General features: G+C 41.1%; 1 pseudogene; it reads right to left on the bottom strand.

The window, feature by feature from the left end:
- On the bottom strand, positions 1–26732 carry LOC138817084 (olfactory receptor 11A1-like; annotated as a pseudogene).

Raw genomic sequence — 26732 nt, 5'->3', positions numbered from 1 at the left:
TCATCTGAAGACAGCTGACTTTTTACTCACACACTTCTTCAGAGCTTCACAGATGTCTTTGTTCCTCAGGCTGTAGATGATGGAGTTGAACATGGGTGTCAGGATGGTAGAGAGCAGAGAGAACCCTTTGTGCAAGCACTGGGAAGAATTGGTTGACGGCACCAGGTAGGTGGTAATCAGTCCTGTAAAACATGGTGACCACAGTGAGGTGGGAAGAGCAGGTGGAGAAGGCCTTTCTCTAGTCTGTGCCTGATGGGATTCTTAGAATAGCAGCCAGAGTAAGAGGCTGTGATAAGAAGGAATGTGACCAGAGTGACTGCCAAGGAGGTGGCAAAGGCCATGGTCTCAGTCAGTGAGGTGTTGGGGCAGGAGAGATGGATCAGAAGGGTGAAGTCACAAAAGAAGTGATCAATTTCATTGGATTCACAGAAAGTTTGTTTACCCAGAAGAACCATGGTGATTGCTGGGAGGAGAAAGCACCAGAACCAAGAGCCAGTAGCCAATAGAATGCAGAGAGGACCTGTCATGAGGATGGGGTAGTGGAGAGGATGGTAAATAGCCAGGTAGTGATCACAGGGCATCACAGTGAGCAAAAGCCACTCGATTGCTGCTAGAGATCCAAAGAAGTAGAATAGTGCCAGGCAGCCAGCCACAGAAATAGTCTTCTGTTCAGCTATGATGATCATCAACATCTTGGGGACAATATTAGAGGTGTACCAGACCTCCAGAAAGGACAGATTCACCAGGAAGAAGTACATGGGAGTATGGAAGGCATGGGTGAACAAAACAACAAGAACAAACAATATGTTTCCAGAAATTGTTAATACATAGCAAAGAAAAAATGGCATAAAGAGAAATATTTCGCTGCAGAATAGAAGTAAATCCTTGAAACACAAATTCTACTATCATTGTTTGGTTTTCCTAGGGTAAGGTCACTATGTCTTTGAAGAAGAACACACAGTGATAAAACGTGTAAAACCTAGAAGGTTCTAATTCACAGAGAACATAGACAGACAAAACCACTGTGGTTGTGGAAGGTTGTTTTTGGTATGGTTTTGTTTCAAGGCCTGAAATAGGCAGGAAAGAGAAAAAGACTTTAGAATAAGAATGTATAACTTTGGCAGGGATCTAATAGTTTATTCCTAAAATCCTAGCTACTCATTATGCTAAGATCTAGAAGACTGAAGTTGAAAGCCAGCCTTGGCAGACAAGTCTATATTTGAGACACCATCTCTAAAATAAACAACACAAAGATGGGCTGAAGATGCTGTCGATGGGTGCTGGTAGTTCATACCTGTAATCCTAGCTACTCAAAGATTAAGAACTGAGGATTGTGCTTTGAAGCTAGCAGGGCCAGAACAGAAACTCTTTCGTATTGCCAATGAACTAGCAGCAACAATCCTGTAGTGGAGCTGTGGCTCAGGTGGTAGAAAGCCATTCTTGAATGAAAAAGCTTAGGGACAGTGCTTAAGCCCTGAGTTCAAGCCTCAGTACAAAAAGCTAGGCTAGAGGTATGGCTTAAGTGGTAGTATGCCAGCAGTGATATGAGAGAGAGAGAGAGAGAGAGAGAGGGGGGGGGGAGGGAGGGAGGAAGGGAGGGAGGGAGAGGAAGGGAGGGAAAGGGAGAGGGAGAGGGAGAGGGAGAGAGAGAGAGAGGAGAGAGAGAGGAAAGAGAGACAGACAGACAAGCAGGCAGGCAGGCAGACAGACAGACAAAGAGGCAGAGAGATAGAGCTAGAACATGGGCATTCAAGGGCATTCTTTCTCCCTACTTTGTATTGTCATTCCATCAAGAGCAATGTCAGTCTATGGACAGCAGAAACAGAATACAGAGAAAGAGGAATACAAAGGGAGTAAGATCACTTCATATTTGCTCTTCCCCAGTGCACTGTGGGGTGTGGGGATATGGGGATGTGAGGATGTGGGGAGCAGGAAAGAAGAACACCTAAAGAGAAGTGGTCCAAAGAGACAGTGAAAGGTATACTAGGTAGAGGATTTCTGAGAGGACCTGGAGAACCAAGAAGACAGAACATAGAATCGGTCCCCCCACCTCCAACTCTATTTAGCTTTAAGGAAGTGACCCTTAGCACACCAATTTTATTTTCTTCTTCACTCAGCCTCTGGGTGAGTAGGGAGGAAAGTTTCTTATTTCTGTTTTGTTTCCATGACACTCTGTAGAGAAATCAAATGAGTGGGATGTGGGAAATTCTGTGATTCTGAGGTCAGTGTGAGGTAAGTGTAACCCTGGGCTCGGGGTTACTTTCTCTCACAACGCTAAATAGACAAAATAGGACTGGTAGAAAAAGATTTTTATCTAAGGCTGCAGTAAACAGGAGAAGATTCAAAACCAGATGACCCGAGGAAGTTTGTATGAGCAACCTCAGTGTAGGATAGCTTTAACCTTTTAGGGGAGGAGGGTGTGTGTGTGTGTGTGTGTGTGTGTGTGTGTGTGTGTGTGTGTGTGTGTGTGTGTGTGTGTGTGTGTGCACGCACACGCACATGTGCATGAACGTGCACGCGCGTGTGTGCCAGTACTGGGGCTTGAAGTTGGGGCTTGAATGCTGTCTCTAAGCTACTTTGCTCAAGGCTAGAGCTCTACCATTGAGCCACAGCTCCACTTCTGGTTAAACAAAGGTAAGTTTCACTGTCTTTCCTGCCTAAGCTGGCTTCAAACTACCCTCAGATCTCAGCTGCTGAGTAGCTAGGATTACTGGTGTGAGCTACTGATACCTGGCTAGCTTTGGGCTCTTTTGAATGAGTAAAAGAATGCCATGTTTCCTTTGCAGTACAACCTTGGTTAAAGTTATTCACTCTTACCACAGAGTTAATGGCAAATAAAGAATCTGCTATTCAAACACTACAGTGGCCACAGCAGGGTTAGAAGCTAAGCCTACTTTTTCTCTAAGTCTGCATCTGCATCTTCTTCAAATAGTTATGGAGGGACCAAGGTGGTGGAGGTAAACAAAGATAAGTGACCAAACCTGTATTCAGATACAGCACACACTGTGTGGATGTAACACCATGAGTGGCCAAGGAGCCTTAAAGAGAGTCAGAGACTCTGCTTTTAGTCAGATTTGGAAAGATTGTTTGGAATCTGTCCTCTAGTCAAATAGTTTGCCATAAGCAAAACAGGTATGGAGCTAATGAAGAACTTACAATGTGCTTGTGTATTCTTTTTCTTTTTTCTGTTTTTCTTGTCATTCATGGAGATTGAACTCAGAGCCTGGGCGCTGTCCCTGAGCTCTTTTGCTCAAGGTTAGTGCTCTAGCATTTTGAGCCACAGTGCCACTTTTGGTTTTCTGGTGGTTAACTGGAGACAGGAGTCTCATAGACTTTCCTGCCTGGGCTGGCTTTGAACCATGATTCTCAGATCTCAGCCTCCTCAGTAGCTAGGATTAGAGCCAAAGTGCCTGGGTTTATGTATTCTTTTTTATTTTATTTTATTTTATTTTATTTTACTTTATTTGAGAACATACTGTACAGAGGGGTTACAATTACATGGGTAGGATAATGCATACATTTCTTACCAAGCATTGCAGCCTCCTCCTTTGTTTACCCTTCACCTCCCTTCCCAGCCTCCCCCCTCCCCCCAACCAATCATACCCCCCTCCCCCCCACACCGACATTGTAAAGCTGGTTTTGACATGACATTTTGTACTTCTCATTGTTGCAACAGGTCCACCTGAATCCTTAAACGACCTGTTTGTCCCCATCTCCTCCACATGTTATACTGACATCAAATATAGTGAAAGCGGGGGTTACACTGTGGGGGAGGGACATACAAAGCAACAAAGAAATAATCTTATAAATGCGTTAGAAACACATGCATGAAAGAAACAAAAACATTAAAATACATATTTAAGGGTTCGATTTTCTAACATCACATTATCTGACCTTTTCCGCTTGACTCGTACCTATACTAGATATTGCAAATAAGGGAAACCATGGGACCTATGTTTCTTTGAGTCTGGCTTACTTCACTTAATATAATTTTTTCCAAGCCTTTCCATTTCCTAACAAATGGGGCAATGTCATTCTTTCTGATGGAGGCATAGAATTCCATTGTGTATATATACCACATTCATCTACTGAGGGGCATCTGGGTTGGTTCCATATCTTAGCTATGGTAAATAATGCTGCAATAAACATTGTTGTGCTGGTAGCTTTAGTGTGGTCTTTTTTGTAAACATTAGGCTAAATGCCCAAAAGTGGGATTGCTGGGTCATAGGGGAGTTCTATGTGAAGTCTTTTGAGGAACCTCCATACTGCTTTCCAAAGTGGTTGAACAAGTTTACATTCCCACCAACAATGAAGTAAGGTTCCTTTCTGTCCACATCCCCTCCAGCATCTGTTGTTGTTAGAGTTCTTGAGTTTTGCTGTTCTAACTGGAGTGAGGTGATATCTCAATGTTGTTTTGATTTGCATTTCTTTTATGGCTAGGGATGTTGAACATTTCTTCATGTGTCTATTGGCCATCCTTCTTTCTTCTTCAGAGAAGCTTCTCTTTAAGTCTTTCGCCCACTTATTTATTGGGCAGTTGTTTCTTTGATGATTTGTTGTTGGGTGGTTTAATTTTTTGAGTTCCAAGTATATTTTAGATATGAGACCCTTGTCCATTATATGGGTAGTAAAGATCTTCTCCCAATCTGTGGGCTTTCTATTGATCTTGCTAGCTATGTTATTTGCCCTGCAGAAGCTCTGCAACTTTATGCAATCCCATTTGTCCAACCTTTCTTTGATTTGTTGTGTTTCTGGGTCTCTTTTAAGAAAATTTCAGCCTGAGCCAAGGAGACCTAGGGTTTCTCCTATTCCATCCTGTAATGTTTTCAGAGTGTCTGCTTTGAGTTCAAGGTCTTTGATCCATTTGGAGTTGATTCTGGTGCAGGGTGATATATAAGGATCTAGCTTTAGTTTTCTACATGTAGTTAACCAATTTTGCCAGCACCATTTACTGAAGAGGCTGTCTTTCTTCCATTCTATTGTTTTAGCTCCCTTATCGAAGATTAGATGGCTATAGGTCTGTAGGTTCATTTCTGGGTTTTCAATTCTATTCCATTGGTCCTGAGGTCTGTTCTTATGCCAATACCAAGCTGTTTTGATTACTATGGCTTTATAGTAGAGTTTGAAATTTGGTATTGATATTCCTCCATCAGTGTTCTTTCCGTTGAGGAGCGTTTTTGCTATTCGGGGTCTTTTATTGTTCCATATGAATTTTTGGATTGCCTCTTCTTTTTCCTTGAAGAATGAGGGTGGAATTTTGATAGGTATTGCGTTGAATTTGTAGATAGCCTTGGGAAGTATTGCCATTTTCACGATGTTAATCTTGCCAATCCAGGAGCATGGGAGGTTTTGCCATTTTTTTAAGTTCTGTGTTGATTTCCTTTTTCAAGATTTTAAAGTTTTCATCATAGAGGTCCTTCACTTCTTTGGTTAAGTTAATTCCTAGGTATTTTATTTTTTGTGGGGCTATTACAAATGGAGTTGCTTTCCTAATTTCAGCCACACTTTTCTCATTATTGGCATATAGAAAAGCCATTGATTTTTGGGGGTTAATTTTATAACCTGCTACTTTGCCAAAGTTTTGAATCAGCTTGAGTAATTTGGGAGTGGAGTCTATGGGATTCTTTAAATACAAGATCATGTCATCTGCAAAGAGGGAGAGTTTTATTTCTTCTTTCCCTATTTGGATCCCCTTTATGTCTGCATCTTGTCTTATTGCTGTAGCTAGGCATTCTAATACTAGATTGAAGAGAAGTGGAGAGAGTGGGCATCCTTGTCTTGTTCCTGAGTTAAGAGGAAATGGCTTTAGTTTTTCACCATTGAGTATAATGCTGGCTGTAGGTTTGTCATATACAGCCTTTATTGTATTGAGGAATGTTCCATGGATTCCTAATTTTTCCAAAACCTTCATCATAAAGGGGTGTTGGTTCTTGTCAAATGCTTTTTCTGCGTCTATTGAGATAACCATGTGGTTCTTGTTCTTGCTCCTGTTGATGTGATGAATAATATTAATTGATTTGCGTATATTGAACCAGCTTTGCATCCCTGAAATGAATCCTGTTTGATCGTGGTGTATGATTTTTTGGATGAATTGTTGAAGTCGGTTGGCCAAAATTTTGTTGAGAAGTTTTGCATCAATGTTCATCAAAGAAATGGGTCTATAGTTCTCTTTCTTTGATGAGTCCCTGCCTGGTTTTGGGATGAGGGTTATGATGGCTTCATAGAATGTGTTCGGTAGTGAGCTTTCTCTTTCAATTTCATTGAAGAGTTGGAGGAGTATTGGTGTGAGCTCTGCTTTGAAGGCCTTGTAAAATTCCGCTGTAAAACCATCTGGTCCTGGACTTTTCTTAGCTGGGAGGTCTCTTATTGCTGTTTCTATTTCAATGCTTGATATGGGCGTGTTAAGATAGTTTAACTCATCTTGGTTTAGGTTTGGCATGTCAATATTTGCTAGGAAGCGGTCCATTTCTGTCAAGTTGTCAAACTTATTAGCATAAAGTTTTGAGAAGTATTCCCTAATAATGTTTTGAATCTTGGTTGTTTCCGTGGTGATGTTTCCATTTTCATCTCTGACTTTATTAATTTGGTTGTGTTCTCTTCTTTTTCTGATAAGATTTGCTAAGGGTCTGTCAATTTTGTTAAGTTTTTCGAAGAACCAACTCTTTGTTTTGTTGATTCTTTCTATAGTTTTTTTGGATTCTAATTCATTTAATTTTGATTTAATTTTGATTATTTCTTTCTGTCTACTGGATTGGGGTTTATCTTGCTGCTCTTTTTCAAGGAGGTTTAGATGTGTCATTAAATTGTTAGTTTCAGATCTCTCCAATTTGTTGATGTAGGAGCTCAGAGCTATAAACTTGCCTCTGAGTACTGCCTTTGCTGTGTCCCAGAGGAGCTGGTAATTTGTGTGTTCATTTTTGTTGAATAGCATGAACATTTGAATTTCCTTTCTAATCTCTTCCATGACCCACTCATGATTCAGCAGTGTGTTGTTCAGCCTCCATGTGATACCGGACTTTCTTTGGTGGCTTTTGGTGTTGAGTTCTAATTTTATTCCCTTGTGGTCAGAGAGAATGCAAGGTATAACTTCAATGTTTCTGAATTTAGACAAGTTTGCTTTGTGGCCTAAAATGTGATCTATTTTAGAAAACGTTCCATGTGCTGCTGAGAAGAACGTGTATTCTGATGCTGCTGGGTGAAATGTTCGGTAGATGTCTGTTAAGTCTAGTTGATCTATGCAGCTGTTTAGATCTGCGGTTTCTCTGTTGAGTTTTTGCCGAGTTGATCTATCTAGTGGGGAGAGTGGTGTGTTAAAATCCCCAACAATTAATGTCATTGGATGTATATGGGATTTGAGGGAAAGTAGTGTTTGTTTGATAAATTTGGGTGCTCCATTGTTTGGCGAATAGATATTTAGAATTGTAATACCCTCCTGAAGGAGAGATCCTTTAATTAGTATGTAGCGACCTTCTTTATCTCTTCTCACGAATTTTAATTTGAAGTCAATTTTATCTGATATTAGGATTGCAACTCCCGCCTGTTTATGGGGGCCGTTTGCTTGGTAGATTTTGTTCCAGCCTTTAACATTGAAAATGTGTTTGTTTTTACAGGCAAGATGTGACTCCTGCAGGCAACAGATAGAAGGGTCTTGTTTTTTAATCCAACTAGACAGTCTATGTCGCTTAATTGGAGAGTTCAGTCCGTTAACGTTAAGAGATAGGACTGAGAGGTATTTGGGAGTTCCTGCCATGTTATCTACCTTCTTGGGGGCTGCGAAAACTGGGTTCTTCCTATGGTTTTTGGATTCTCAGTTTGGGTGCAGTTTCTTGGCCTTTTTTGCAGTCTTGTTGGTTTTCTATGTGTAGGACATCTTTAAGAATCAATTGTAGGGCTGGTTTGGTGGAGATGTATTGTTTCAATTTTTCTTTGCTGTGGAAGGTTTTTATTTGGCCTTCAGTTATGAAGGAGAGTTTAGCTGGGTACAGTATTCTTGGTTGATAGTTGTTTGTTTTTAGGGCATGGCATACATCATTCCAGGCTCTTCTTGCTTTGATTGTCTCTGCTGAGAAATCTGAGGTGATTCTAATTGGTTTCCCTTTATAGGTGATTACCCTTTTCTCCTTGACAGCTTTAAGGATCTTTTCCTTGTTCTGAGTTGATCCTGTGTGGATTATAATGTGACAGTGGGATGTCCTATTCTGGTCTGGTCTATTTGGGATTCTAAAGGCTTCTTGTATCTTAATAGGCCTATCTTTTTGCATGTTTGGGAAGTTCTCTGCTAGGATCCTGTTAAACAAATTTCCTAGACCATTAACTTCTGTTTCTAGGTGCTCCTCTACACCCATTATCCTTAGATTAGGCCTTCTGATGGTGTCTTCCAGGTATTGGATAGATCTATCATATTTCTTAGACTTGTCTTGGATGGTTGTATGTTCTTTCTCTATAATTTCTAGGCTGTCTTCAATCCCTGAGATTTGATCTTCTGCATGGTCTAACCTGCTGTCAAGACTCTCTACTTTGTTTTTTATCTCTTTTCCTTCTAATTGGTCAGCTTTGATGGCTTCAAGTTCTTTGTTGAAGCTCTGTTTTAGATCTTGTATGAATCTCTTTACTTCCTTAATTTGGTGTTCAGTGTTTGTCCTCAAATCACTTAGTTGATTGGTTATGGTTTCTTTGGACTCCCATTCCTTCTGTTGGGTTCCATTCAGCTTTCCCTTTGTGGTCTCCCTGACTTCCTTCAGCTCTTTGTTAATGGATTCCATGAATGCCTTTAGTGATCTTTGTGTGTTCTCTACCTGGTCTCTCAATTCCTGTATTACTCTTTGATTAGCTTCCTCGCGTTCATGGGATTCCTGCAGTTCTCTTTGAGTGTTCTCAGCCTGCTCATGCCATTCTTCCCTTTCTCTTTGAGTATTCTCAAGTTGTTCATGCAAATCCTGTATCAGTTTTTGAGTAGCTTCCTCACGCTTATGATATTCCTGTATAAACTTCTGGGATGCCTCCTCTCTCTCCCTATCACGCTCATACAGAGTCCTTTGTATGTTGTCAAACTTCTCATTTATCATGTTTGCCAGTAGTGTTTGTAGAGCTATTTGGGAACTCTCCTCTGGATTATTCATTATCTGTTCTAATCCCTGATTATCAAGATTGGGAATTGAGATACCCAAATTTGCCATTTTTCTTGTGTTTTTCCTGCTTACTCGGCCCATTTGAAATGAAGATAGCACCAGTTTTGTGCTAGAACACTATCTTAAGGCAACCATCAACCAAAGTTTGCATTTGTACAGTCAATAGTCTACAGATACAATCTAGTTCAACAGATACATCTATTCAACATCAAACAACTATATGTTAAAGGACTTCGAACCGCAGAGAAGAATTTGGAAAACCAGAAATTATTAGGGTTAGGGAGAGATGTGGGTAAAAAATAGGAATAGATTGGTGTGGGGAGGCACAGGGAGTTAACTATGTCCTAATCACAATGCAGGAAATGGGTTGGGTAGGATGCAAGTAGAGAGAGAGAGAAAAAGAAGAAAGGGAAAGGGGAATGAAAAGAGACCAGAATAAAAATAGAAATGTAAAAATTAATGTTATTATAGAGATTAAAAGACCATCTATTTAGAGAGGAATGTGAATATGTTGAGAGAAAGGGAGGGACATAGAGGAGATGTAAAAACTTTTAAAAAATGCTTAAAATATTATATAACTATAAAGAGGTAGTACTGCTATTAATGAATGTAAGTCTCAGAGGTTTTGAATTGAGTAATAAATTTGTGGATTAAGTGTGTATACAATGGGGGGTAGGGTCTACTAGTTAACTACGGGTTTATCTGAGGATGTGCAGGACAAGAGTTAAGTCACATAAAGAAGAACAAAAGAGAGGAAAAGGTGGAAAAGATAGGAAAGGGAGAAGAAAAGATCAGAAGTTCAGTAGAGCTAGACAAAAAACAAAAAGATAATTAAGAAAGAAAGAAAAAGAGAGAGAAGACAAAAAAAAGAAAGGAAAACGCTCATTCACGTATTCCTAAAATAAAAATTATAAGAGGAGAAAAAAAAGTTACTGGAAAACAATTATTTTTTCAGAAGAGGCAAAAATTAAAGATTAATAAAAGTTTTAGAAGAGGAAATTTATATATATATATATATATATATATATATATATATATATATAAGGTAACAAAAAACAAAAAACAAACAAAAAAAGAAAAGAAGAAGAAGAAGAAAAAAGAAAAAAAGTTCTTTTTTTTTGGGGGGGGGAGGGGTGGGAAGAATCCTGTATCTCCCTTTTGTCTGTAACCAGCCTCTTGTTGGAGTCTCTGGTCAGCTTGAGGTCCTGTGGCTTGATTGGTTTCTTAAGTCAGTTTGTTGGAACAGGCAGAAAAATGCTCTGCTTTACTCAAGATTTTGAGATCCCCCTCCCAGGTTAGTTTACTGGGAGGGTGATCCGCTTTGAGAATCACAAAAGAGGGGGATGCAGTGATAAGGCTAGGTTCTGGGTAGAGTTGAGGCCTTTCAACAAACAGTAGCTTTTCCCTGGGGCTATTTTGTGATAAAGCTCACAGCGCCCAGCCTGGAGCCATTCTCAGGGTTTCTGTTTTTCAATTGATTGTGGTGGCTGCTAGAGGGAGGGGCAGCCTCTGGCTCTGGTTACCCAGTGAGGCAAGGCACTCCGATGGCTGGCGCCTGAGCTGGGTGACTTTTCCCTGGATAGAGCTGAGTCTGGCAGGTCACTTCGCGTTAAGTTCTTGTGACCTGCTAAATGCCTCATTTTATTCCAAGGCCTGAGCTGGAGCTAGCAGCTCCTCCGAGCTTTGTCGGTATCCAAGATGGAGATCACCGGTGCTGGGGGGGGAGGGTGGCCTTCCCTCCTCTGCTCCCTGAGAAGGAGTGAGGACGTCGGGCTTCTACTCAAGCCGAGTCTTGGATCCTGGGTCGTCTCTGGTCTGCAAACTGCAGGATGAAGATGTCCGCTCCTTGTCGGTTCTTGCTGGTGTTGAGTAGAATCTGCTCATCCGCTGCGACTGGCTCCTTCGTCCCGGACTCTCTGTGTCTCAGGTATGACCCCGCGGCGGTGGTCGCCGCTGCAACCCTGCCGCCGCAGCAGCAGCTGCTGGCAAGCGCTCAGATGTGTCTCCTTGGCTTCCCCTCTCTTGACTAACTCTCTGTCCTGTGATGGCACACTTGGTGTGATTCTCTGGCTTAGGACTGTTCACTGGAACTCTAAAACTGCTTTCTATGCAAGAGCTTGTTCAGATTCCAGCTTCTCCTCCACCATCTTCCTGGAACTCCTATGTATTCTTATAAATATGAAAATCATATAAAGGAATAGATTGGAACTTACTTGCTATTTGAGACTTCGGACCATATTTGTTTTTGTTTTTATGTTTTTGTTGGCCATGGGGCTTGAACTCAGGGCCTGGACACATCCCTAAGTTCTTTTTGCTCGAGGCTAGCACTCTACCAATTGGACCCACAGCTCCATTTTTGGTTTTCTGATGGTTAATTGGAGATAAGAGTCTCATAAACTTTCTTACTCGGGCTGGCCTCAAATTGAGATTCTCAGATCTCAGCCTCCTGAATTGTTAGGGTTATAGGCATGAGCCACCAGCATGCAGCCAGACATTGTTTACCAAGGAATTAACCATACTTTGAAGGGCCATGGGCACCAAATCCCAGTCTTTGGGTGGAGAGGGGACAAAATAGTATTAGGGATTGATCTCAGGATCTTCTGCTTGCTAGGCAAGTGATGTACCACTTGACCCAATAAGGAGAGAGGGAGAGAGGGAGAAGAAAGAGGGAAGAGAGGAAGAGAGAGAGAATGAATTTTAAAAGAGTATTATTGAAAAGATTAGAGGTATGTGCTTCTGTGTTAACTTTCCATATACAAGTTGCTTGACTCAGGAGCCATAATCCTCAGAAAATACCCAGCCAGCCCCAAGTGGCTTACATTTACAATCCTAGCTACTTAGGTGGCTCACACCTGTAATTCTGGCTACTCAGGAGGCTGAGATAGGAGGATCATGGTTTGAAGCCAGCCTGGACAGAAAAATCTGTGAGACTCATTGGTAATTAACCAGCACAAACCTTGATGTAGAGGTATAGCTCAAGTGATAGAGTGCCAGCTTTAAGCAAAAGAGCCGAGTGAGAGTGAGAGGCCCTGAGTTCAAGCCCTAGTCCCCACCCCACACCTAGACACACATCAGTTACCCAATATATCTTGTACATTATGTTGACTCATGGTTGAGCCCAGAGAGAGTGCTCAGTAAGTGGCAAAGTCCCTTCCCTCCCTTCCTTGCCTCTCCTCCTAATCATTTTCTCCCTGCTTCCCTCTTTAATTGTCTCCTGTGCTGTGCTCTCTTTTTTTTTCTTTTAGTTTTCCAAGCACAGCTAGTGCTATTTGTAGCACCACTATTAAGAGTCTAATAGAAAAAGGAAAACAAAAAGAGAGTTCAGTAGATGGGCTCTATTGAAAAGGAATCTGCTCCCTTTTGTTGGAGCTTAATAAAAATAGCCTGTGAAGACAATTCAAGAACATCAAAGTGCTGAAAAATTATTTAAATGTTTTCATTTGTTTTTTATTTATTTATTGACAGTTCTGGGGTTTGAAGTTGGTACCTCACTTTCTCAATTTTCTTCATGGCTTTTGCGCTACCACTTGAGGAACACCTTCATTTTAACATTTTGTTAGTTAATTGGCCATAAGAGTCTTTCAGATTTACTGTGTCCAGGCTGGCTTCAAACCTCAATCCTCAGATCTTAGCCCCTCAGTAGTTTAGATTAGAGGTGTGAAATACTGGTTCTTGTCTTTCCTTTCCTTTATTTTATTTTATTTTATTGTTAAGATGTTGTACAGAGGAGTTACAGTTACATGAGTAAGACAATGAGTACATTACTTGATCATTGTTACCCCTTCCCTTCCTTGTAGTTGTCCCACGATCTCTTCTCCCCCCTAGCTCCCAAACTCCTATCTCCCCCACCTCGCCGCCCAAAGTTGTAAAGTTCGTTTCCACTATACTGTCCTGTGGGTATCTTTGTTGCAATGGGTCATCGTGTGTCCTTGTTTTAGCATTTTGTTATTCCCCTTCTCCAGATTAGACATATGTATATGCAAGATTCAGGGTATCAAAATCAAGTACAGTGACAACAGGGGATATGCCACAGGGGAAAGAACGTACAAAGGAAACAACAACAAATAATAATAAGATCACATTGTACATTTGAAATAGTAACAATAGACAGACATCTTATGCCCATATCTTAGAGTTCATTTCATTTAGCATCATCATATATGTCATTTGTGCATGGTTTTTGAGCTTTTCAGCTCATCTGAAAGATTATCCTATATATATATATATATATATACACACACACACACACACACACACACACACACACACACACACACACACATATATATATATATATACACACACACACTAATTATTGGAAATGAGGGAAACCATGGGATTTAAAATTCTTTGGCCTGGGTAACTTCACTTAATATGATTTTTTCCAAGACTTTCCACTTCCTAACAAATAAATGGGGCAGTGTCATTCTTTCTTATGGAAGCATAGAATTCCATTGTATATATGTACCACATTTTTTTGATCCACTCATCTACTGAGGGGCATCTGGGTCATTTAATTTTTTTTTTAATTTAATTTTATTTTATTTGAGAACATACTGTACAGAGGGGCTACAATTACATGGGCAGGATAATGCATACATTTCTTACCAAGCATTGCAGCCTCCTCCTTTGTTTACCCTTCACCTCCCTTCCCAGCCTCCCCCCTCCCCCCACCCAATTATACCCCCCTCCCCCCCGCACACCGACATTGTAAAGCTGGTTTTGACATGACATTTTGTACTTCTCATTGTTGCAACAGGTCCACCTGAATCCTTAAGCGACTTGTTTGTCCCCATCTCCTCCACATGTTATACTGACATCAAATATAGTGAAAGCGGGGGTTACACTGTGGGGGAGGGACATACAAAGCAACAAAGAAATAATCTTATAAATGCGTTAGAAACACATGCATGAAAGAAACGAAAACATTAATATACATATTTAAGGGTTCATTTTCCTAACATCACATTATCTGGGTCATTTAATTTTTGAGATAGGATCTTATTATGTAGCCTAGGCTAGCCTAGATCTCTCGGTCTTCCTGCTTTAGTCTCCCAAGGGTTGGTATTACAGATATGAGCCGCTATGATGAACTTGGAGTGATGATTTTTAGCATTTCTTTCAAATTTGAATTTGTTAGGGTTTTTTTTTCTTTCTAATTGAGAAATATTTCATTCTTCCAGAAAACAGACATAAAACCAGTTAGTAGGGGAAGAAAGGACTTATCACAAAACAAAGAAAAACACAACAGGCTGGGAAGGTGGCTCAGTGGTACAGTGCTTGCCTTGCATGCATGAGGCCCTGGGTTTGATTCCTCAGCACCACATAAGCAGAAAAAGCCAGAAGTGGCTCTGTGGCTCAATGGTAGAGATCTACCCTTGAACTGAAGAGTTGAGGCTCAGCACCCAGGCCCAGAGTTCAGGCCCAAAGACTGACAGAAACAAAAACCAAAACCAAAACCAAAAAAACCCCTACAAATAGTAAATTATCACAGGTTTTTGTCATTTTCACTAAGAAAAACAGAGAGGGACAGGAGGTGACAAGTTATCTGAATGGGAACCATTTTCTAATCTGAATGGTGAGTCTGCGGTGGGGTTGAGGAGTGTTAATGAACAACCCATCAACTAAAGCAGCATCCTAGCTGATGAAGATAGTTGACTCATGTCAGGTGCAGGTCATTTCACGTTAACAGACATATGGGTTGTCTTGCTACTGAACTGGTTGTTGGAATAGAACATTAGGAAATTGTTCTCTGGTCTCATCTTCCAAAAGACAGGCTCAAAATAAGTAAGAAAATGAAGTGAAACTCATCAGAATAGATGAGCTTTGCCTACCTGTGCCTTGAAAGGTCTGCTTCTATTTTCTAAGGCCAGGCTCCAGAAACCATACCACATTCATCCACAAGATACACATCTGGAATCTTCTTTTATCTATAAATACATCTTCTTTTGCAGTTGACAAAAAGTAAATCTAGGCAGATTTAAATCTAGGAGACCAGATTAGTTATGGCCCAATTCTCATCCTTCTTCCTCTGTGTAAACTCATGTCCCTCAGTGGGCAAAGCCATCACCTCCCCCAGTGCTGGTGATCATGGGCATTTCCCAAATGGCTCTGGTGGGGAATTGCTGTTTATCTTGCCAATTATGACAGCAAGGTACCTTCACCTTAGAGAAAATCTCTTTGTTCCTTTGCTTTGTGGTGTGCAACTACTTTGATTATATTTATTCAACCTTGACAAGGAGCTTTCATTGAAATGCATGATTGTATTGTTCTAGAACAGAATGGATTGAATCAATAATTTGAAGGGAGTGTCTGATTTGTTCTTATCCTTTGGAAGCAAAATTACTGTGTATCTCCTTCTGGTGGTAGGTTTGTTGAGGGACTAAAACAAGTATCTATAATAGCAAATATTTATTGTTAAAACCAGGAAAAGCTAAAAGCTAAAGTAGAAAATGTAAGTTTGTTAGTGAAAACTTTATGGAATTGAAGTTAATTAATGCATTAACTGACCAGGAGGAACAAACTAGAGAGACATTTATTCAAAGTAACAAATAATTATAGCTCTCCAAAAGCATAACAAATAAGAGTGGGGTGCATGCATGGTTGTGGTAAAGTACCTGCCTAGCAAGTACAACACCTTAAATCTCCAGTACCACAAAAAGATGTGCAACAAATGAAATAATGATGAAATAATTAAATAACTGAAGCAATCTCTTTTTTTCCCTTTGAAACAGAACTATTTTTTTGGCTAGAGTTCCAGACTTCAGGTAATTTTGTCCTCAGAAATTTTTGATTTGTTAAGTATCCAATAAGAACTTTATGGATTTGTCTGCAAAACTGATGGATCTCAGCCTGTATATACAAGGTGCAGGGCATCAGAATCAAATACAGTGAAAACCAGGGTTATACCGTGGGGGAAGAACATAGAAAAGAAACAAAAAAATCACATAATACATTATAAATACGTTAAAAACGCTAGCAAGAAAGAAAAAAACCACTTATGTCCCTATCTTTGTGTTCATTTCGCTTAACATTATCTTATATGGTCATAGGCATATAGCTTTTGACCTTTTCTGCTTGTCCTAGACATATACTAGTTATTGCAAATAAGGGAAACCATGGGACCTATATTTCTTTGTACTTATGTTTCTTCAGGGTGTCTGCTTTGACTTTGAGGTCTTTGATCCAGTTGGAATTGATTCTGGTGCAGGGTGATATATAAGGGTCTAGCTTTAGTTTTCTACAGTTGTTAAACCAATTTTTCCAGCACCATTTACTGAAGAGGCTGTCTTTCTTCCATTCTATTTTTTTAGCTCCCTTATTGAAGATTAGGTGGCAATAGGTCTGTGGGGTCATTTCTGGGTCTTCAGTTCTATTCCATTGGTCCTCAGGTCTGTTCTTGTGCCAGTACCAAGCTGTTTTGATTACTATGGCTTTGTAGTTGAGTTTGAATTGATATTCCTCCAGCACTATTTTTTTTTGCTAAGGATTGTTTTTGCTATTTGGGGTCTTTTATTGTTCCATATGAATTTTGGATTGCCTCTTCTATTTCATTGAATAATGAGGTTGGGATATTGATAGCTATTGCATTGAATTTGTAGATAGCCTTTGGAAGTATTGCCATTTTCACAATGCTAATCCTCCCAATCCAGGAACATGGGACATTTTCCCACTTCCTAAGTTCTGCTTTAATTTCCTTTTTTAGGTTTTTAAAGTTTTCATTGTAGAGGACCTTCACTTCTTTAGTTAACTCCTAGGTATTTTATTTTTTGTGGGGCTTTCCTGATTTCAGCCGTGCTCTTCTCATTGTTGGCATACAGAAAAGTCATTGATTTTTGAGGGTTAATTTTATACCCTGCTACTTTGTCAAAGTTTCGAATTGACTCGAGTAATTTGGGAGTGGAGTCCATAGGATTCTTTAAATAAAAGATCATGTCATCTGCAAATAAGGAGAGTTTTACTTCATCTTTCCCTATTTGGATCCCCTTTATGTTTACATCTTTTCTTATTGCTGTAGCTAGGCATTCTAATACTAAATTGAAGAAAAGTGGAGAGGGCTGGGAAGGTGGCTCAGTGGTAGAGTGCTTGCCTTGCATGCATGAGGCCCTGGGTTCAATTCCTCAGCACCACATAAACAGAAAAAGGCGGAAGTGGTGCTGTGGCTCAAGTGATAGAGCGCTAGCCTTGAGCTGAAGAGCTGAGGGGACAGCGTCCAGGCCCAGAGTTCAAGCCCCACAACTGACAAAAAGAAAAAAAAAAAAAAAGAAAAGTGGAAAGAGTGGACATTCTTGTCTCATTCCTGAGTTTAGAGGAAATGGCTTTAGCTTTTTGTCATTGAGCATAATGCTGGCTGTAGGTTTGTGATACAGAGCCTTTATTATTGAGAAATGTTCCATGGATTTCTAGTTTCTCTAGAGCTTTCATCATAAAGGAGTGTTGGATCTTGTCAAATGCTTTTTCTGCATCTATTGGGATAATCATGTGGTTCTTATCCTTGCTCTTGTTGATGTGATGAATTATATGAATTGGTTTGTGTATATTGAACCAGATTTACATCCTTGAAATGAATCCTGTTTGATCGTATTGCATGATTTTTTTGTGTGAGTTATTGAGGTCAATTGGCCAAAATTTTGTTGAGAAGTTTTGCATTGATGTTCATCAAAGAATTTCACCAGAATTTTCTTGGAAGTCCAGGGCACTGTGCAGCATGTCAGCTCCCCTGCACTAGGGCAGCAGTCTCTTTTGATAAAAGGAAATCAAACATTATGTCCCTGTTTATATACCACATCAGAGAAGTTCAAGCTCATTGGTACTATTAGTGCCAAAGATTAAAAGAAGGGGAAAGAAGATCTCTTTGACTTTGTAAAACCTCATTTCAAAATTTGTCCTGATCTTTAATTCTTCCTATTTTTCCTTGAATAAAAACTAGAGGGAACAGAACTATGCTGTATGTGCCTGCTATTTGATATCAGGCAGCTGTGATGGAGGGGGAGGCACCAAGGTCGCCAGAGGGGTTAGCGGTGGTTTTGGGGGCTGATAATAGAAGGTCAACATGAGGTGGGAGGAGGGAGAAAACTCTGCCCTTGCTTTCAACTCTGTTAGGAAGAAGGGGAGGAAAAAGCTGAATGGAAGGCATGAATTCAAGGTAGGAAAATGTGAAGGAGTTTCTCTAGCTCTCTGCAGCATGGACTCACCCAGTCATCAAGTTCTAAGATCCACTGGGAAATCGGACACCTCATTTAATCCAAGTATTCCTAGCCCACTTTTTCTCAAGTCAGAGTGAATGGTGTTCTGTTCTCCCTCCCTGCTTTTTTTTTTTGCCTGCAAACAACCTCTCCTATCCTTGAAATGGCTGGAAGGGTAAGGGAAGAGAAGCCCGTCTGAGGAACTGTGAAGCCTGTGAGACTTGCCTGTGTGGCTTTATTTCAATTCCTGTCTCAACTACAGTTCTCTCTGTGCAAGTGCAAGTGCTCCTGATAAGGTTATCAATGGCAGCAATATGACCAAGTTCAAGGGGGTACATTTAATCCTTCCATAATCTCTTGTAGTGGTTTCTGTAGAGTACATATTTCTTGAAGGTTTTTTTTTTTTTTGCCAGTCCTGGAGCTTGAATTCAGGGCCTGGGTGCTGTGTCTGAGCTTCTTTTGCTCTACCACTTGAGCCACAGCTCCACTTCCCACTTTTTCTATGATTAATTGGAGATTAGAGTCTCACAGACTTTCCTGAACTGGCTGGCTTCAAACCATGATCCTATCTTCCTGAGTAGCTAGGATTATAGGTGCAAACCACTACACTCTGGACTTGAAGGCTCCTTGTATTCCCCTGAATTCTTTGTCCTACTTTCTCAACATATGCTAGATTATCTTTCTCTCCAGTTTCATTTTTTCAATCTGTTATTTTTTGACTCATTGAGAGGACTGACTTTCAGTCCTCTTAGGAGGCACAATTCTATGGCATAGTAGGTAATCTACTCTCTCTGTATGAATATATGTATGCACATTTAATAAGGTTCCCAACTCCATATACAAGTGCCTTTTGGAGGGCTCACTTGCCTACTAACATGTCTAAATTGAAATTCATAGCTTTGAAGTTCACAAAACCTTCCCTGTCTCTATTCTTATCTTCTTTGACCATATCATCATTTACCTCCCCAAGCCTGGAACCTGGGGCTAAACTAATCCTTCCTTACTATTTCAACAGCTGTCTCCCTTTTGGTTATCCTTTGGATATGGAATGTCCACCAAAGGCCTATAAAGCTGGTCCCCTAGCTTGGCACTGTTGGAAAGAAGTAGAACCTATAAAATGGTTGGGGCTGAATTAGGAGTTTTAGATTATTGGGAGTTTGCCCTTAAAGGAGATTATAGGACTACATCTCTTTCTTTTTGTCTCTTCTACTTCCTGACCATAATGTGAGCAGGTGTACTCTATCATATGTTCCTGTCATGATGTGCTGTCACCCAACCAGAGGTCTAAAAGCAATAGGTCCACAGGTGTATGGACTGGAACATTCAAAAATGGTCAGCCAAATGAACCGTTTCCTCATTGTAAATTGATGATAAATATCAAGAAAACAATATCAAAGAAATATTTTAAAAAGTCACTTTTAAGATAGAAATTTACAAATTAAAAAGTAGCATTTTAATTGTCGATGGGAACAGAAGCTCTAAGAAACTCCTTAAGGGAGTTCAAAGCCAAAATAAAAATATAAAGTAAGTGTCATGTAAAAAAACTTTGCTTTTCAGTCACAGCTGCCCATAATTACTTCTATCAGTTTTTATGCAAGCATGTAAATATATATTCACATATGCAAGAGAAATATATTATATATTGTCTTTATATATGGATGTGTTTCATAATACATACAAAAATAGGTTATAACATAAATATACAACTCAAATTACTTTAAAATGGCTTTAAACTCTTGGCTTGAAATATGTTTATAAGCTGTAATTATCAAGAAATATGCAATCAGGTGCTGATGGCTCATGCCTATAATCCTAGTTACTCAGGAGGCTGCAATCTGAAGACCATGATTTGAACACAGCCTAGGAAGAAAAGTCTGAGAGATTCTTACCACAAATTAACTACCCAAAAGCCAGAAATGATGCTGTGGCTCAAGTAGTAGAATGTCAGTTTTGAGTACAAAAAGCTAAGGGAAAGTGTCCCGAGTTTAAGCCCTAGTACCAGCACACGCATGCGTGCGTGTGTGCACGCACGCGCACACACACACACACACACACACACACAACCAAAAGCAAGAAAAAAAGGAAGGAAGGATGGAAGGATGGAAAGAAGGAAGGAAGGAAGAGATATATGCAAGGCTGGGGATGTAGCTCACCTATACAGTATTTGAGAGACAGAAAGGAAAAGTGGCAGAGAGAAGCTAGACTCCAGTGGCTCATGCTACTCAAGAAGCTGAGATCTGAGGATAATGGTTTGAAGCCAACCCAGGCAGGAGTCTGTGAGACTCGGCACAAAATCTTAAGGACAGCACCCAGACCCTGAATTCAAGCTCCAGGAATGGCGAGAAGGAAAGAAGAAAGAAAGAAAGACAGAGAGAGCAAGGAGAGACAAAGAGAGAGAGAGAGAGAGAGAGAGAGAGAGAGAGAGAGAGAGAGAGAGAGAGAGAGAGAGAGAGAGAGAGAGAGAGAGAGAGAGAAGGTAGAGAGAGGCAGAGAGAAATAGGGTAAGGAGTGAGGGGGAGACTGATTCAAGAAAACGATCATTAACAATACATCAGGATTTTTACCACCCAACCACAACCAGCTTCATTTCCCTAAAGATAACTGTTTTGAGAGTTATGGTAGTTAGTTTTTTGCTATACTATAAAGTTTTACTACCTAAGTAAACATCTGAGGGCACAATACTTTAGTGCTTGATGTATACATAAATGCGATGGTTATTTTTTAATATATATTTTTTATTGTAAAGATACTGTATAGAGGGGTTACAGTTAGTTACATGAGTAAGGTAATGAGTACATTTCCTACCGACCTTGTTACCCCCTCCTTTGTTTTTCCCTACCATCCCTTTCCTCCCCTGGTTATTTTTATTTCAATATAGCAACTACATAAATTGTGTGTTATCCAGAAGAAATTTTGTGCTGTAGAAGCAAAACATATGGGCTTGCCACGGGCTGTCCAGGGTTCTACACTTCCTCTGCCTTTAATTTTCTGGTCCAGTAGAGAAATTTCTTCATGTTTGTCCTAGTTAAGCTCAGTGGTAGAGTTCTATATACAGCCAAAAAATTAAAATCCTATGCTACCAAGGGAAAAATGGTCTATAAACATGCTTCTGTGTTTGGCTTTTTCACTCAACGTTGGCACTCTACCACTTGAGCCACACCTCCACTTTCTGCTTTCTTCTGGTTAATTGGAAATGAAGTCTCAGAGATTTTTTTTGCCCAGCCTGGCTTTCCCCCCCCCCCCCAGGGGAAAACAGTATTATTCTTATTGTAAACATGCTCTCCAAGAACCATTGTAGTCACAATAATAGACACAAAAATAAAGAATTGTCTCAGCAAGGCAAAATTTACTTGTGCATAAGGGTGTGCCATCAGACAAAATCTGACAGGCAAGCACACAGAGCAGGCAGGCTCCTCTCCTCTCCCTAATGAAGCAAGACCTGCCCCTCTGCTCAGATTGGTTGAGCTCAGGTTCATAATCTGCTTATGATTGGCTAGTTTGAGTAGGGTAAAACATATTTATATAAGGTGTCTTTGGAATAAGGTTAACAATACACAAGTAATCTCAAAATATACCCATACCCTATGATATTTCTTTCCTTTTCCCTTCCTCCCTCCCTCCCTCCCTCCCTCCCTCCCTCCCTCCCTCCCTCCCTCCCTCCCTCCCTCCCTCCTTCCTTCCTTCCTTCCTTCCTTCCTTCCTTCCTTCCTTCCTTCCTTCCTTCCTTCCTTCCTTCTGTAAGGTCTGCCTCCAGCCATGCAGGCCCTGTGTAGATACCTTCCTACTTCTTGGCTAAGTTTCCGCTCAGTATCTGTTTCCTAGGTAACTGGCACACTTGAAAGCAGTCACACCTCCCCCTCCTGCTAGGTCACATCCTGGGTTGACTTTGGTCACATGCCTCCCATTTGATCATAGGAGGGGCCCAGGCCTTGAGGTCTCATCCAGGCCTTGAGGTCTCATCCAGTCCCAATGTGGCCACACCTTTCTTCCACCTGGCCACACCTCTTCCTGTCCCTGGCCCAGATAAGTCTTAACCTGGAGGTGGGTCTCCCCTTTTCAACCATCCCCTTCCACCATACACAGCGGGCGGCAGCAGTTCGGTAAATAAAATTCTTTTCCTACCTGAATAACACATGGTGTTCTCTTTATCAGCTACCTAATGAAATCTACCTACTTAATATACTTTACACCTTCCTTCCTTCTTTTTCCTTTTGTCAGTCATGGGGCTTGAACTCAGGGCCTGGATGCTGTCCCTGAGCTTTGTGGGGTTTTTTTGTTGTTGTTGTTTTTGTTGGTCATGCGGCTTAAACTCTGGACCTGGGCCCCGTCCCTCAGCACTTCAGCTCAAGGCTAGTGCTCTACCACTTGAGCCACAGCACCACTTGTGGCTTTTTCTGCTTATGTGGTGCTGAGAAATCGAACCCAGGGCCTCATGCATGCAAGGCAAGCACTCTACCACTGAGCTACCTTCCCAGCCCCTGTCCCTGAGCTTTTTTGGTCAAGATTAGCAGTCTGCTACTTCAGCCACAGATCTACTTCTGTTTTCTAGTGGTTAACTGGAGATAAGAGTCCCATGGGATTTCCTGTATGGGCTGGCTTTGAACTTTAGTCCTCAAATTCAATGTTCTGAGTAGTTAGGATTATAGGCATGAGCCTCCAGAGCCCAGCCCTCTGCTATTTCTTGAACTATCTAAGGTGTGTCTTAATTCCATCTTGAAAAGAAACCAGTTTAAGACAAAATTTTACATTTCAAAATTTCTTCCTTATCTCAAAGCAGTTCCTCTATTCCCTAACAAGAACCAAGTCACTAGACCAAAGCAAGAACTTTTAAGTAACACACTTTGATAGAAAAGACACATTTTCCCACAATTCTCTGCTCTTTTCTTTTTCTTCAAACATTTTAACATTAGTCTCCACATGAATTAATCCCACAATACCCAGTTAAAGCCATTATCCCAATTATAATAATGAGGGACATTAGACAAATGTCAACACTTCCTAGTTGATGGTCCTTCCAGGGCTGTATTTTTGAGGATGAAAGTACAACCTTTGCTCCTCTAATTAGGAACACAACTGCCTTTTTCTGCTAGAATAATAATATTAGGAGCTGTCCAATTTTCCTATGCCATCTTGCTGCAGGGATTTAGTTGTTATTGGCCTTAGGTTCATCAGAAACTCCTCATTGGACCATTATGGCTCTATGTAAACCTTGGAGGCCAAATGATTCGCCAAGCATTAAGGTACTATTTTTGTCTATTTTTGAAGAGGGCTTTGGTTTTTGAAATGCCTGGGTGCAAGGGATAGCCAACTGAACAGGTTCAGTCCATTTGTCCAAGAATGCCTCAAACAAAAATTCCCACAGACATCAACTCTAGCAATGGTGAGAACAGGTGCATTCCCATCTCCTCAAAAGACCAGCTTTCACTGTACCTGGATACATTTCCCAGGGACTTGACTTCCCCTACCCTGCCTAGGGAGGCACAGGGTGAAGTCAGAGTTACTGGGCCATGACTTAACTGAGGTGGCTTTGATCGACCACAGGAAACAGTAGGGACACTCTCCTCCAGGACTTGTTGCCCCAAGCCATCTCATCTTGGAAGTTGGCTATGATGCATGCCACGCTGGCAGACCAGTGGTTCATCCCAGAGGGAAAGGGACACTGAGATCTTGGTCTACCTGTCACACATGCATAAGAATTACTTTCATTTAAAGTGCAAAAAGATTATTTTGTCCATCCCAAATAGTTAAGAAGCATGCCTAATAAGCATGCATCTAATGTTCATACCTGTCTTTCTTCTAAATGGACAGAAACTTATTGTTAGCATGTAGTCCCCCATTTTGGTTTGACTGTCTCCATCTTTTATCCTTATGCCCTTTTCCCCAGATCGGGAGATCAGGCCAAGCCTGGCCATAATCGTTAGCTCCCATCCCATTCCTGAGACCACAGGTATCTCTAGCTTCCAGCTGCATCCGTGGAATGCTGTTTGTTCAGGCCTGACCACAGCTGCTGACCTGCCCTGGCTATGGGCTACTTCTGGCATCCAGCTAGCACTCCCTGTCCCAAACTGAATCCTCCATCTCTAGCCCCTTGACCATAAAAGATACCTCCTTTCCAGGGACAGGATGTTACACTCTGTCCTGAGAAAGCTAGCCTGTCAGCTCCGGCTGACATTTCAAACTCCTTTCTCTGTACATGACTGTGTCTGTGTGGTTCTCAGGGCTGGTGCTTTCACTTATAGTGAGTCTTAGACTCAGGACAGTTTGCCTTGGCACCTTCCCAGGTCTTGACACCAGAACACTCACACATGGTTCAGGCAGAAAAGAGTTTATTGCAGGGAGAGCAAAGTGTTGGCCTACACGAGATGAAGGTATGCAGAGAGAGAAGAGAAGAGGAGAAGGAAGAGGAAGAGGAAGGAGGAACTTACAGTTGAGAGAGATTCTATAGGGGAAGGTGGGGAGGTGTGACCACAGTGGATAGGAACGTGAGGGCCTGAGAAGCCTCTCACTGTCCAAAGGAGGCATGACAGGGCTGTTCAGCCAGGTGATTACTGGTTTCAGGCAGTGATTTCTGGTAAAACGAAGTGCTGTCTTTCACCAAGAAGTGGGGAGGGGGCTGCTCTCCCAGGCAGACCTAACACATACCCAGTTTCAACAGCTATGACCTGTCCTCAATCTTTTACCCCCTCTTACAAAGACCTCAAAATGGCTGCCTTGAGGCCTAACTAGGACATCTGAAGGCTCTGTAGTAGTAGGCTCCATTAGTTGTAAGCAAAATGTTCCTACCAGATGGCCAATGCCAGTAAAACAAATTCCTAGCCCATAATACCTAACCAGGGAAGGATCCTGTCATAGAGTGAGGGTCTACAACCATGACCAAGAGGTTACCTTGTTTTATAAGCATCTGTATTTACTCATCACACCACTGATCTTTGTTAGTTGATGATCTCCTATCACTCAACCATATCAGGGCAGATAATTGCCCTCTTGGGACATTAAACTTAGCCTTGAAGAGAATGTTTGATTTAAATCCCCCTGACTCTCTCCATCATCACAGGAGCAATCACATCAACAACCACATCAGACTTTTTAAAGTCATTTGGTATCTTCAAGACTGAATGACACAGACCACTGTCTCCTCCAAAGGGGTCACCTTACCCAAATGCAGCAAGTCTATCCCTGTTTTTGGAGTACACACTGCTCTTCAGTGCTGAATAGCACTTGAAACACAAGTTCCTCCTAGATCAGCTTGAGTTTCTTCTTCTTCCAAGTCTGGATCAGGATGCAGTTCTTTTTTATTTTTCATCATTTCATTATATATTTTTTCTTTGTGGCTTTAAGTAATGGACATTTTAATTTAATCTCATTTTTTGAAGTGTTGAACTTTTAAATTTGTTTTTATTATTATAAAGGTGATGTACAGTGGGGTTACAGTTACATAAGTCAGGTAAAGAGTACATTTCATTTTGGACAATGTCCTCCCTTTCCTTATTTTCTCCCAGTTTTTCCCTCTCATCTCCACCCATTTTCAACATAGTGTCCATGAGGACCACTGCTGCATTTGTTCACCCTTTGTCCCTCCATTTCTGGGTCTCTACCTTACCTTCCAATAGACATTTAAATGAACAAACAAGACCAAAAAAAAGTGTAAGGAAATGCCCCCCTCACAGACCTAATCTCTGCCCTCGATGGCAGGGCCTGAGTAGTAGGTGAGGCACCTCCCACTTCCGGTCCTGATGATGTAAAAGGGGCCTCCAAGGAGCCAGATGATGCCATTGTCTCCCTTTCCTCAAGAGAGCTTGGCCTTGTCAGTGCTGCTGGCAATAAATCTTTTCTTCTACTTGACTTTTGTCTGCATGGTCTTTTGGGTTACTTTCTGCCTGGGTTACAGTTTTCTTTCAAAAAGAAAATGAAAACAACTCCTAACGTTCATTTCCATAAATGTTGTTTTGTATGATCAGAGGCACATAAGCATTACACCTTTGTGTTCCTCTCCTAAGAGTATCAGGATGCCGGTTTCAGGCTCTTATTGATTTCTGAGGAATTCATGGTGTGGAGTCTGGGCCAGCAGTTGGCTTGAGAGATGATAGGGTCAAGGAGATACTGAGCATCTAATTTTGCAGGAAGTGATCTTTGTTTTTGTTGTTGTTGTTGTTGTTTAAAGAGGGGAGACCAGAAGACCAGCTCAGATAAGGAAGGCCATCAATTTGAAACCTGGGTTTTCCCCTTTTTGAAGTGATCTCTTTAAGGCCTGGTTTGCAAGTTAAACAGCCCTCTGCCATCTGTGTTGCTTGAGTATAAACCCCTTGGCACACATATGTTCTGAGAATAATATCACTCATACCTTGTGCTCCTCAATGGCTCTGCTCACATCCCCTTGTGGAGCTTCTGGAATAAGGATATTGGAACTAAGTAATGCCAT

The sequence above is a fragment of the Dipodomys merriami genome, unplaced genomic scaffold (assembly GCF_024711535.1).
Source record: "Dipodomys merriami isolate MVZ:Mamm:240054 unplaced genomic scaffold, mDipMer1.0.p SCAF_7, whole genome shotgun sequence".
Lineage (NCBI taxonomy): Eukaryota > Metazoa > Chordata > Mammalia > Rodentia > Heteromyidae > Dipodomys > Dipodomys merriami.
Note: the sequence above shows the minus strand (reverse complement) of the source record. Positions and strands in the feature narration are given on the sequence as shown.